Source organism: Apium graveolens, chromosome 5, assembly GCF_009905375.1.
Source record: "Apium graveolens cultivar Ventura chromosome 5, ASM990537v1, whole genome shotgun sequence".
NCBI lineage: Eukaryota > Viridiplantae > Streptophyta > Magnoliopsida > Apiales > Apiaceae > Apium > Apium graveolens.
Genome location: NC_133651.1, coordinates 209,646,770 through 209,661,058, shown reverse-complemented (window position 1 = coordinate 209,661,058; position 14,289 = coordinate 209,646,770). Strand labels below are relative to the sequence as shown.

The 14,289-nt window shown below is 30.3% G+C and overlaps 1 long non-coding RNA gene across 1 annotated transcript; it reads right to left on the bottom strand.

Annotated features, from left to right (window-relative positions):
• Positions 1-11,356: 11,356 nt before the first annotated feature.
• LOC141723429 (uncharacterized) lies at positions 11,357-13,153 on the bottom strand. Its single transcript, XR_012576275.1, has 3 exons — positions 12,881-13,153; positions 12,396-12,483; positions 11,357-11,582 (listed from the first exon to the last, which is right to left on the bottom strand). It is a non-coding gene; the product is annotated as an uncharacterized LOC141723429 (long non-coding RNA).
• Positions 13,154-14,289: the final 1,136 nt, after the last annotated feature.

Below are 14,289 nucleotides of genomic sequence, written 5' to 3'. Positions count from 1 at the left end.
CGTCATGTCCGACTCTCGACGAGTTAGTGAATAGGTTGTTTATGTTATTGAGTTATTCGAATCGGTGATTATTTGCTAAATTTGTAGTATCGAGATATAAAAAGTATAAAGCTATATCTTATTATATATTATGTGTTATGCGTGTGTACATGAGATAAGTGTTTATCGCGTTCGGGGTAGAAGTTAGACGTTAGCCTAAACATCCAGAATTGATCAAGTCCCTAATTAGGGTTTTGTTTGGATTGTAAATTTGGATAGCAAAGGCATTCAGGCTAGTAAAGGGAAAGAAATCTTAGGTGGCTGTAGCTCAGGTTCCATTAAACCGGAAAGCTTTTTTAGGCAAGAAACTTTGCCTTATATTATAAATTGATTACAGAAATATTATTGTTGATGTCATGATAGAGTAAAGGATTCTTGTGAAACTTGTTATTGATTCTTATGAAACCCCTGTTATTGTCCCTTGTGATAAACCTGTTATCAATCCTTGTGATGAACCATAATAGTAACCCCTTTATTTCAAGTACGTATACCCTATCTCTATATTTTTTTAACTTATGATCATTTGACCTTAACCCTAATGAAATTTTTACATGTTATATCTTGTTAACCAAGATCCCTCATATCCTTTATGTCTTGTTACGTATCATTCTTTGGAACTATCCTTATTACGAACTTATACACTTGTTCAACGTTTGATCAATATCTTTGGCCTATGATCCCTGCTTACTTTGATTTGTTCTCTTTCCTTGAATTCTTAAATTGGACTTAAGAATGACTTTCGACTTGAACGAGTCCAAACGATTTCATTTATCGGTAATGTTAAAACTGATTTAGATAAACTTCCTCATATTCCAACACAAAGGTTTTCCAAATGAATTCTTTGAAGATTGGATAGAGACATAAGAGACTAGAGGGACTAGTCCAGTCATATAAGAGGCTAGTGGGGCTAGTCCACTACAGTTCGGGCTGATCACACGTATTATATTTAAAAGATGGATATTCCAATCAAGGGTTCTTTAATATTTTATAAACAAGGAAATGTATATCTTTATTAAAGTAATTTGCCTAATTATTTAAAAGGAAACAAAATGAGTAGTATCTTCTCTAAAGTTATGAGACTTGGTCGAGAACCCTGCCACTATACTTTGTTATTGATTCTCGAAACTTGATTGATCTCTTCCTTTGAAATGAGAACCTTCTTGAGAACCCTATTATTAATCGTGATGAATTTTGGCTTTCTCCCAAACTTTAAATCCTGAAAGCCCGTAACCTTTTTCAAAACTTTTACTTAGTCGTTAAAAGAATACTACCACCTAGTTTAGTTTTGCTCATAAATGAATTGCCTCAGTTACTATTGTTTATGTTGATATTTAGAACTGCTATATAGTTACTTGTTGTGCGTCTTTGCTCATTTATTTGCTTTGATCTAACCATGGAAGATAAGCAAGAAGATGGTCAGGCATAGGCGCACCGCTCGCAAGAGCGTACCTATCGTGTTGAGGGATTTCATATGCCAGATCAGGTAGTTGTTGTGTGAGCAAGTGATGGGGGAGAAGTAAATTAGCTAAATCAGATACTTTTGGGTTATCTGTAATTCTAAGTCGAAATCGAATAATATGAATTTTTTTCTGATTTTGGGTTGTAATAATATTATCTTCTGGTTGGTAGTTGTAATCTTGTCTCATACTTTATCCTGTTGGGATCCTGTTAGTATCAGGGTTTATTATATTTCTTCTATTATGGTATTAGTATATTGGTGTGTGGGTCCTCATTTCCTAACCCTGAGATTGAAAGCATCACACCGTAATATGAACCATACAAAACAATAGTTTACAGAAACCGTTGTGCTAAATCCAAAATTTTATGTTTTCTAACAACGGTTCATAAAACCGTTGTATGAAATCTGGCTGAGATAGTGGTTATTTGTGGGAAACAAAAACCCCTTGTCTGTTATTTTAGGATAACGGTTCTTTTGTCAACTGTTGTCTAATTAGTGTTGTTTGAAGCTGTTTTTCTTATACTGTCATAAGTATGAACCTTTACACAATTAGAAATTTTAGTAATCTTTTTATATCTGCAAAACAAATATTAAGTTATTTGCTTCACAAGAAAAATAATAAGTTATTCTATGCATAAATAGTAACTAATAATTGACAATTTTTGCATTGGTGCATGTGACAATCAAATATTCATATTTTGTTTCAATAAGTATTTTTCTTTTTTAGGATTTGAATAAGTATTTAAATTGTACATTAATAATAATTTTAGTAAATTCCATGCAAAAGAAATAAATTATTCAATATTGTTGTAGATACAAGTACTAACAACTAGCAACTAGCAAGTAACTAAGATCAAGCACCTGAAATACTGATCAAGGACCAGAGACAAGTGACATACAACTCATCTCTCCTCTACTCCTCTGTTATTTACTGTAACTGAATTCTGTTACAGAAAGGTTCTAGAAGCTAGTCTAATCTCTATACATAAAAATAATCAGTTTGTATCTTTTATTCTCTGAGCTTGAATAAACAATTTTACTTTCACATTTGTGATATGGTATCAAGTATGCACTAATAATTTGTCAGATGCTCAGTGTCATCAAATTATACAGATGTTACAAGGTAAATTAAAACTACTTCCATAACTCCTTGGTTGAAAACTATTGCTAATCATGTGGCAGGTATTCCTCACCATACTACTAATTATGTCATGTATGCATCACCAGCTCAATTTATACAACCTGAAAATGTTTGGATACTTGATTCTGGAGCCACTATTCATATAACACCATACTTACATCTTGTTCATAATTTCAAACCTGTTAATTATGAATTGCATTTGCCAAATAGAGAAATTTCTATAATTACTCATATTGGTCAAATTCAATTAAGTTCAGATATCTTGCTTCAAGATGTGTTAGTTGTGCCTAAATTTCAATGTAATTTATTGTTCAGTCCATAACTAACAAGTACCTTTGCTATCAAAATTGTGTTTTCTCCTTCTAAATGTATCTTTCAGGACCCTGGTTTGATGATGGAGAAAGAGATTGGTAATCTGATAGATGGTCTATATAAACTTCATACAAATAAATTGCAAACTGCTTCTATGACATTTGTTCATTCTTCCCATAGTATTATCAAGTCTGATATCAACTAGAATTGGAGATTAGGGCATCCTTCTCATCCAGTCTTGAGTCATATTATGAGTATATATGTTCCCCTACAAATGTAAATACTCATTGTGATATTTATCATTTTTCCAAACAAGTTAGACTACCCATTCTTTTTAGAGATTCTAAGAGTACTAGTGCATTTGATATTGTTCAATGTGATGTACGGGGACCTTACAAAAATTCTACACTTGATAATTGTACTCTTTTTCTTACTATAATAGATGACTTCCCCAAATGCACTTTGGTTTACTTAATGTCCACAAAAATACAAGTGTTTAGTTTGATTAAAAATTTCATTGCTTATGTTTCCGCTCAATTCAAAACTTATGTTCAAATTCGTAGGTTTGATAATGGGAAAGAATTCACAAATTCTTACTTAACATCATATCTACAAACCATTGGAATTGTTCAACAGTTTAGTTGCTCTTATACTCAAAAAAATGGAGGAGTTGAGAGAAAACATCAACACTTGTTAAATGTGGCTAGGTCCTTAAGGTTTCAGTTCAATTTGCCTATCTCCTTCTGGGTTAATTATGTGTTAACAGCCACATATCTTATTAATATGTTGCCTTCTCACTTCAAGTCACCATATAAACTATTATTTCACAATTTACCAAATTATATTGCCCTAATAACATTTGGATGTATGTTCTACATCTCTAATCTTTATTCTCCTTTTGATAAATTTTCCTCAAGAGCACTTAAATATGTTTTTTTAGGATATCCTTTTAATAAGAAAGGATACATGGTCATGGACCTTATAAAGGTATGTAAAATTCAATTAATATTGTTATTAATTGAATAATTCTTATTTTATTCATAATAAAAAAACCGTTCATCCGTTTAATACGAAACAAAAGCATCTAGACTCAGAAAAATATTCTGCTTTTATTAAAAATACTTTCGAGAAATAAAATCTTTCATTTCGAAAGGTCGCTTGATTTTATAAACATTTCTATGTCGCGTAACTATCAAAGAGTTGTATTTAATTTTTTTTTAATTTTAAATGTACTCAGTCGAGTGTTGTAATAAACTGAGTTATATGTTATATGAATTATGTGATTCATGGAATAGGGGTTATATATTTTTAAAAAAATTCAGTAATCCAACCTTACCAATGATTAGACATATTGATTTTCGATATGTATGTAAAATATTGGATTTTTCAAAACTAAGCTCATATGTTTTTGTAATAAATCTATAAAATAAAATGTTCAATTCCTGCCAGTATTGGTTGGAAATGACGAAAGCAAAGTAAAATGTGCATTTCGTGTTTTTTACTCATCGTTTGTCACATTTTGTTGAACAAACTGTAAAGACATAAAAATGTATTCATTTCGGTAGTGAAATTCAATAACATTAGTTGATTATATTTACATTCTCGTGTTTCTCTTATATTTAGATAAATTATAATTATTTTTAAAAAAATAATAAATATCGAAATGTTTTGATAAAATATAACTTCAAAAGTGAAAAGTCATTTTATAGCGAAAGGAAATTAGGAAAAATAGAACTTGAAGATGATTAGTCTAAACCTTTTAAACATCTATTAATTATTGTAATTATTATTTCTAATATGAATAATTGTTATGAAGATGTAATTTTAACTCTTATATTATGATAATGACATGTTCACGGATTGTGCTTTATGGGGTATTTTTCAATTTTAGTTATTGTTGTATGCTTATAATGTAGATATTATTTATGTACAATTTGTTCTACATTTATTTCAATAGAATATAATTTTTTTTAAAGGTCCAACATTTCCTACCACATTCAAGCTATTTCCTACCACATTCAAGCTATTATTTACCGCATTCAAGCTAAACGGTAGTAGGAAATGACTAGTACGAAATGTCCATTTTCATGGCTTCTAGCATAAAACCTACCAATTCTGGTAGGTAAAAGGTCCTGACTGTGTAAATTGCCACGTGGTAGGAAACATCCTTGGGTCCCACAAGACAACTCATCAAATGTGTCCCCAATTGTGTGATGTGGCAGCTGACGTGGCAGGTGATGTGGCCGACCATGCGGCATGCCATATGGGTAGCCACTTGTCAAGTGGGGGTCATTTGAGATACAAGAACTAATTCCTATCAAGGAGCAATTCTGACCTGAGCAATTTCTATCAAGCTCGTTGCTAGGAATTGACCCCTTTTCCTATCAGATTTGCGCCATTTCCTACGAAAACGCTGGTAGGAAATTATCGTTTTTCTTGTAGTGAAACAGTTAAAATAATTAATAGGCAAATCAACAATAAATTACAAATATTTTAGCAATCAAATTATTATGGAAACACCACAAATAAATTTGGATAACATTTAGAAACTATCTTATATATACATGTAACTATAATTGCATAGATGAGAACACTATTTCGGGGAAGCCTAACCAAGTAACTTGATAATCACAATCGAAATGAGAATATACCGAAAAACATTAGGCCAACTATTAATACACAAAAAATTTCCTTCTATTAAAATTAATAAAATATTATCAACTTCTATTGGGCCGATTATTAATATTAAATTAATTCGTCATTAATCATAAGATTATAAAAAGTGAAATATTAAATTATATCACCGTTTGGTAGAAAATAAATTAAATCCTACAAATTGAACTTTAAAATTTAGTTTACAAAGAAAATATATAAATCTTCCGTTAGGCCAATTTATGTAATAATTTTTACATACAATTACGTGATTTACCATTCTTATAAAAAATTAAAGTAAACAATTTTTGATGTTCCCTCTAAAACTTTAATAATCAAGAAATCACTATATTCATTAGCCCTTAAACTAAATTTAAAATTAACATTCATAAGGGACTATTATTAATTAAAGACACAAGTTTTCCTTTAAATATATATTAAATATAAATAATATAAACTAAAAGAACATAATTTTAGTAAATTTAATTTATAATAATAAAATTAACAATCACATTAACATGTTATAGACATAAGAACTCGTTTTATGTGACGACAGTATATACAATATTATGCATTTAAAATATTATAATCGAGATATGTACGAGGCTTTTAAGATATAGTATAAATAGTTTCTGCACTAGATCATGTGCATATTGTTATTAAACTGAATGGTAATAAAATATAAAAACTTGATGAAGTGACAAAAATTCATAATTCATGGGTGGTACAAGTCAAATCAAGCAACTATATTGCATATCATGTGCCTCGAGAATAGTAGTAATATGATAATTAAAATTTATACATGAGATCCAAGTTTGTTGAGGGGATCTAACGAGGATCGTGTTAGTGTTTGTGCCCTAGAGACAAGACTATGATGTTTTAGTTAAAGACATTTGGATTATTAATGTTTATGTTCTATTGATTATTCCCTTTATAATTTATTAATTCTTAATTTACTGCGATATAAATGTTAGATTAATAAATGTCCTTGGAATATGATATGCAATTTTATATCTCTAAGTACGTGACTTAGAAATGAGATTATGAGAATAGTATCAATATTCTTAAAGGTCTCTAGTCGAGTATTATTATTAAGGGACAATAATAATGCATTAAGACTAGTGTGTTTGTTGATTAATGATCACATCTCATTGATCATAGGTATAGTCATACTAAAATCAAAGACACAGGAAGATGTATATGTACATGGTGCTCGACAGACCCGATGTGAGATTTTACATGTCTGTTGTATCATAAGTAATTTCACAGTGATAATGATGTAATGATCCTTAGAGCTGAAGTCATTATATTTCTATACGAGAATTAGTATACATTGATTCCATTAAAAGTTATCCTTGACCGTGTAATGATAAAAGTGGACATTGGATATATTATGAATCGTATGAGAAATATGAATGATATAGAAGGGATTTAACCCTCCTGTTTTAGGAGTGATATTATTGGTCTCTTGTGTGAGCTAGACTACGAAATGCGTGGTCACGCTCAAATGTTGATTTGATATAATAGTCTACCCATTAATCAAGGAAACCTGGATTAAATACTTCTGAGGATGACACATTACATGCATCTAGTTTAATCTATAATATGTGGATAAAAGGATTACATTCCATTATACATTATTCACGAAATGTTTAATCGATCACCGATTCAATTATTATTACTTGGGTAGATATGATGTATTACTTGATGTCGCTCATTGTTTATGATTTTAAATTAGATTTAAAATTTGGTGCCAATGTAATAATAACCTATAGGGTCACAAACAAAGAATGCTTGAAGGATTATTTAATTTAAATTAGATTTAAATTAAATTAAAGTAATTTGAATTATTTATAATATTAATTAAGTTTGACTTAAATAATTAGATAAATATTGATATTCAAATTTACTAATATTAATTATGAAATTTATTTGTTAAATAATTAAGTGATACTTAATTATAATACAAATAGGAATTTCGAATTAATAATAACTCTTAATTAGTTAAGAGTTATCATTCATTTTTCTACTCTCTATATAATATCTCTTGTGTAGCTGATTTTTTGGGGGTGCAAGACTTTTACTAAAACCCTAGCCACCAAGAGAGAAGATGGAGAGAGCAAGAAGAAACGGGTTTGTGCTAGTACACATCCAATCCTTGAGTTCAAGCATTCGTGTGGATACTGATAGAGCATAGATCGCGAGAGCGGGATGCGTGGTGATTGAACAAGCTTTGGATCTCCATTAGTCAACCAATTGGTAAAGCTTCTTAAGGTAAACAATCAGATCTATGAATTAAATATATGTTTTTCGCATGGATCCTGCGGTGGGTTTCAAAAATTCTAATTTTTTTTACATTTTTAATTACTGTTTCCGCTGCGTTTATGTCCTCGAAACCCAACAGATCACACATGTGAGTAATATCAAAATAGTATCTTTACGATCGCTTATGTAAAACCAGTCGAATTAAATTATATAAAAACAAATTTGATTGATCTGAAATTTTAATTCTACTCAAAGAATTAATCTTTGTGTCTGCTCTGATAACAATTGTTATACTAAATCATCTATATAAATATGACGAAATATATATACATATTTCTCTAGATCAAAACTATGAGTATAGATTAATAGTGGAAGCATACATGACTGTTATGTATGCAATTTTGTATGTTTTACATGTTGTTATATTTATATATGTGTATGTATATATATGTTTTGAATATATGATATTCATGAGAGTGGTATAATCATATGATGATTATATAATCTGTATATATACTAATATATAAATGTTTTGTGTTTGTTCTTATTATAAGAATCGTATTTGATACGTTTCTGAATCGGATGCAGCAGGATTTGCTGAAATCTGTGTCTGGTGTCAGATTTTGGCAAACGAATATGCTCTTTAATATGTAATCGAGCCTCAGAATTGTTGAAATCTGTAAGGCGTTTGACGTCGTTTAGGCCCTGTAATTTGCGATTGAATGTTATCAGATTTAATTTCGAATTTTTTGATTTTTTTCAATATTTGGTTTTTATGATTAGATAAAGATCACATAGGATGAAGCAATAACCAACCATGTTTATTTATTGCACTTTACATATATATGCGTGTATGATGAATGTATGTGTAGAGTAGTTTATAAAGATGCATGCTTAATTAGATTAAGGATGTATGTATTAGATATGACACCCATGTCACGATTCAAGATTTTAAAATGAAAAAACGATTATGAGATTCTCGTGTTTATGAAACAAGGAATAAAATAGAAATTTTCTTTGTTTCTGACATAGGGCAATTTTGTTAAAAGCAAGTTTATTGAACTTGTAAGGTTGTGGGTTTTAAGCGAGACTGTTGTGACTCCCTCACTACCTGAAAATCAAACCATTGATGAATACTGATCTGAAGTATCTTATTCAAGGAAAAATTGGGAATCTCTTTATGATGTGATCATGATTATTTTAAAATTAACAAAACCCTAAAGTTAATATTAAGTTGATCAGATGCCTTCTAATGAGTCCAATGCGATAACCCCTAGATCAACCAAGAATGGGTTCGCCAAAGCGAAGAACTCCTATCTATCGTGGGAGATGTATTGAAGTATATTGATACTTTTTGACTATTGGGTTTGACTTAACTATGTTATCACAATAGGATTGTGAACTTAGAGGCATAAAGTTTGGCGAGATTTATTAGATAAATATGAACAAATGTTGTTCCACCAAGCTATCCAAGAGTTATATAGTTGATATAATTGACAAATATTGTCTACCTAAATAATCATGTTTTAGGAGAAAAGCCAGAGCTGACCTAACGGGTGGTGAAATATGGATCTTGGCTCACTAGAAAGGATATAGAACATATTTTATCCGAATTAATAGTTAGGGATATGGATTTGATAAAAATAGTGGGAGATATATATTGTGAATATATATATGAATAATCACTTGAACATAATTTAATGATCTTTTGTAGACTAAGTCATTTTATGCACTTTAATATTGTAGATATCAAATGACAAATAACACAAATAACTTCTCTATGTAATATTCCTTGAGAAGGACAAGCTGACATGAAATAATTTCCTCGATTGACATGAGAACTTGAGGGTTGTCCTCGGGTTCAAGGATGTCACTCAAACCCCTCCCTTATTTTTTCTAGCTGAGAATGAAACATGTGCAGAACAAAATGCTTACCGAAAGCAAAGTAACTATGCAACTGATATTTCATATCTCATGCTTGTAATTATGAGTGCTGAGCTTTAGAAGCAACAAGAGCATAATGATGCTTATGATATGATTGAGCACCTTCAAAAAATGTTTGAAGGATAGGCTCGTCAGAAAGATTTGACAATAATATGACACCATACTTTTATATTAATGGGAGAATCATATCCGGTTGGACCACATGTTCTAAAGGTGATAGGCATATGTGCCTTGATATTTTCAGTTTCAAGAATGGTCTAGAGACTCAGCTTGATTTGATCAAACGAACTTTGAACAATTTCTTTTCTCAGTTTGTTAAGAACAAAAGGAATGAGATAGACAGAACACTCACTGAGTTACGTCCATATTGATGTTGTACAAATGGAATGCAAATGGGAAAGGAAAGTGGATAGGTGAGGTGAAGATTTGATCTTATTCGGTGCCAAACCAAAGTACAATTCCAAAGGGATTTTGAAGCCTAAGTTGCTAAAGAAGATTGTCATTTCTGTGGAAATAACTGGATGAATGGAAGTTAAATTGTCGAGCTTACTGGAAGATCTAAAGAAGGAAACTACCAATGGTCAAGCTTCAGGTATAGGGTTAGAATTGGAGAAAAAGTTGTTGCTCTAGTTGAAAGAACTCGATACCTAATGTTGCCCATAAGGCGAGATTGAGAACTTGATAAATTGTTATTACGTGCCTGCCTTTAGCGGATACATTAAGTCAATTTCTTGCCATGACAAGAAAGGTTTTCATTTTAATTAAATAAATAATAGTTGTTTATTCTATTTTAATGGTAAGACTTATAATGTTGCACAATTAGTTAACAATTTACATGTTCTAAGTTGACTCAAATCAAACATTACCTCTAGCATTGCCGTTAAGCCATAATAATGAGAAACACATTTATGGGTTACATATACATGAATACTTGGATAAGTTTGATTTTGAATCATACAGAAGATGCGAACTTTGTCTCATTGGCACACTACAAGGAAAATAGGGTGACACAACGGTTCTTAACCATTGTCTGATACCCCTCAATACCGTTGAGTATTGAGGCACCGTCTGATGCAACGGTACCCAATCGTTGTCTGTCTCACTGCAAGACAACAGCGCAGATACAAGAAAACGTTGTTAGAAGGTTGGTATACACAACAGTTCTGTTATAACATAGTGTTGTGAGAGATTGTGGTATTCATGTATTTCTTAGATGCACACCACATGTCTAATATGTTTAACACAATGGGTCCGCTTAGATGAAATATTGTCCTTCTTTCCTATAGTCAACAGTTTTAAAAACAAAATATATTGTCTGAAATGACTCCATACAACGGTGTAGTTATAAAATAATATTGTAATATGATGTGTTAGTCAATAATTCCCGTGAGACAAAGTGTTGTCCTTTCTCCATTCTCACAACATTTTCTGTAAAATGATGTGTTGTCTTATATTAATAGAGTCAATGGTGTGCTAAAAGAGAAAGTATTGTTTGAAATTTATGTTGCAACGCTCTAGTAAAACTCATATTTTGTGTATTCTATATAGACAAATCTTTATTCATTTGTAACATTTGTAGAAATAGCAACATACAACAGTTTTATTTGTAGGAATAGCAACATACAACATTTTTATTTTCAACTGCTTAAAGCAATTTCTTCATGCTATGTCAACTACTCTAGCCCTGCTCTTGATCCAATTATTTTCCGACAACTCCTATATGTTGCATTAGTCGTCCCACTTGAAAATAACTGGGTAGCCTAGCATATGCTGAAAAATAGAAGGAAAAAAAGAACAACATATTCAATGACTCCATATTTTTTTCTAAAAAAACAAAATCAATAACTGAATGAAAAATGCCAAAGATAGTTTCATAACAGAGGGTACCTACTTAGAGCTTAAATGGTTTTTATCTAGCAATCCATGAGGAATATAAGCATAAAAACTCTTAAAAGTATATAATATATTTGAAACTTTATGAAGCAAATAAAATAATACGGTAGTAGTAAATACAATCATTATCAGAGTATAAAGTGTATAAAAGGATTCATATTAATGGCTCACAATACTTATATGGCTATACACGAATACGACCATGAATGTAAGCCAAGGCATTTGCAGGTAATTGAAATCACAACTGATAAGGATTCTTGTGAGCAATTTTGTAGAACATTGGGATCCACTAACTGTATAAACTCATCGTGGCTCTCCATAGACACGTGTAATGACACATTATAATGCATTACTATGTAATATAACAAAAATTAAGCAAGTGAGTTTATTAGCTGAAAGACCATAGTTGATAATTAAGCAATTATCATTAGTATCTGAGTAGGTACCTACTAGTACTAGTAGTGACGAGATGAAAACAAGTAGTAGGAGTGTGGACACAAGTGAGTTTGGAATGTATAGCAGCGGCACAATTACTGGTGCTAAAATTTATGGCGGCTTACACCCTCGTCAGTTTGCTACTACTCCAAGAGCATGTATAAGTATAAACTCATACCAAATGACACATTACAATGTATTATACTGTCATATAAACATATACACCAAATATAAACTGTGAATAAAAAATTATACCTGCTTTGGTTGACCCTAAAAAAATAGTTGTGACAATAATATGACCCATCCCTATCCCATTGCCATTTAAAACAGTTGCTTCCATTTCCTGGAAAACAAAAAAGGCAACAAGTTAAACAAGTGTTAGTAGTTTATCAAATTAAGTAACCATTTGCGCAGGGGAAACAACTTAAACAAGAGGTATTCATAGACACAAAGAGACCAAAGATGAACTTACAATGACAACTACCAACAAAAATATTAATTTCTGACAAGTGTACTTAACCAACGCACAAGACAATAGTACCATTACAAGGAAAAATTAATCATATGACAATTACAAATTTATCCAAATCACAGGGCACATGTAATGAGTCTAAATTTTTCAATCATCGTTTAAAAATTAAAAATTAGAAAAGTAACAAATACAAAAACAACCAAACAGAGTTATATGTTATTATACAAACATATATATACATAATATGTGAAATATAGATGAAAATTACCAAATTGAAAGTGGCGACAAAGGGGTAAAGAGCGGCTGACATCTTGCAAAGATAGGGTTCAATCTAGGGGTTTTTATTTAGGGATTTAATTTCACGGGTTTGATTCACAAAGTCTAGGGTTTTGATTTAAGGATTTTGATTTAGAGATGTGATTTAAGTGATTCAGAGTGAGAGTTTGAAGTGGTGGAAGAAGTAGGGAGAGATGCTTGAATCGTAGTGGTTGAATGACACTCAAAAAAGGCGAGTAAGAGAGATCTTAAGGGGTGGGGGGAATATTTGGGGGAGGCCGGGAATTGAAAATATCAAGGGAGGGTTTCTTTTAGTAGTATTATGCGGGGAACAAAGCAGTGCATATTATTTTTGTTCTTTAATCGGAAAATAAAATAATATTAATAAAACAATGATGTGAAAAAGTAAATAAAAAAATTATTTGTGAATTAAAAAAAATAAAGAAGATGAGTTCATGTGATTTTAGTATCCTATAAAAAATAAAAAAATCAAGGTAATCTTACACGATTTTATAAAGAAAATTCATTAAATTTACCATATAAGAGCATCTCCAGCTAAAATATGGTCGGCCAAAATTTTAGTGAACCTCTAAGCACTTTTATATTAGCTAAAATCATTATGTATATTTAAAATAGTATTTTTATTAAATTAAAATATATATTAGTGAAATAAAATTATAACATTTACTAAAATATATATAATTATTTTTAAAAATATTATTGATAATTTTACTAAATATTAGTCATATTATCTTATTTTCCTTATAAAATTATGCAAGGTAAGTTTACAATTTTTTTATATTTTTTTAACATGACTAAAATCATTATACTTTAACATGTGTAAGGTTAGATTGTCAAAAAAATTAGTTAAAAAAATAATATTGATGATTGTGAATAAATCTCGTGTAGGGAGTAATACTTTTACATGATTTTTTTATAAAGTCATGCAATATAAATTTGAATTTTTTTTATAATTTTTTCACATTTCTAAACTCAAGATATTTACCATCAGTACGGTTGGATATTTTAATTAAAAAAATAGCTTTGTTATCCGGGAAAGAATCTCGTTTAGGGTACTGTAGTTTTACCTATTTTTCTTTTAAAGTCATTCAAGCTAAGTTTGGATCATTCAAAAAATTATTTAAAAAATATTTTTTTGAACGGGAACGAATCTCAACATAGGGAATAGTACTTGTACTGGATTTTACTTACAAAGTCATGCAATATAAGTTTGATTTTTTAATAATTTTTTCACATGACTAAAATCAATATAATTTAACATCTCTACGATTGTATTGTCTAAAAATAATTTTAAAAATTTATTTTGTTATTCTGGAAAGAATCTCGTTTAGGTAATTAGTACCTTTACCGAATTTTTCTTATAGAGTCATTCAAGATAAG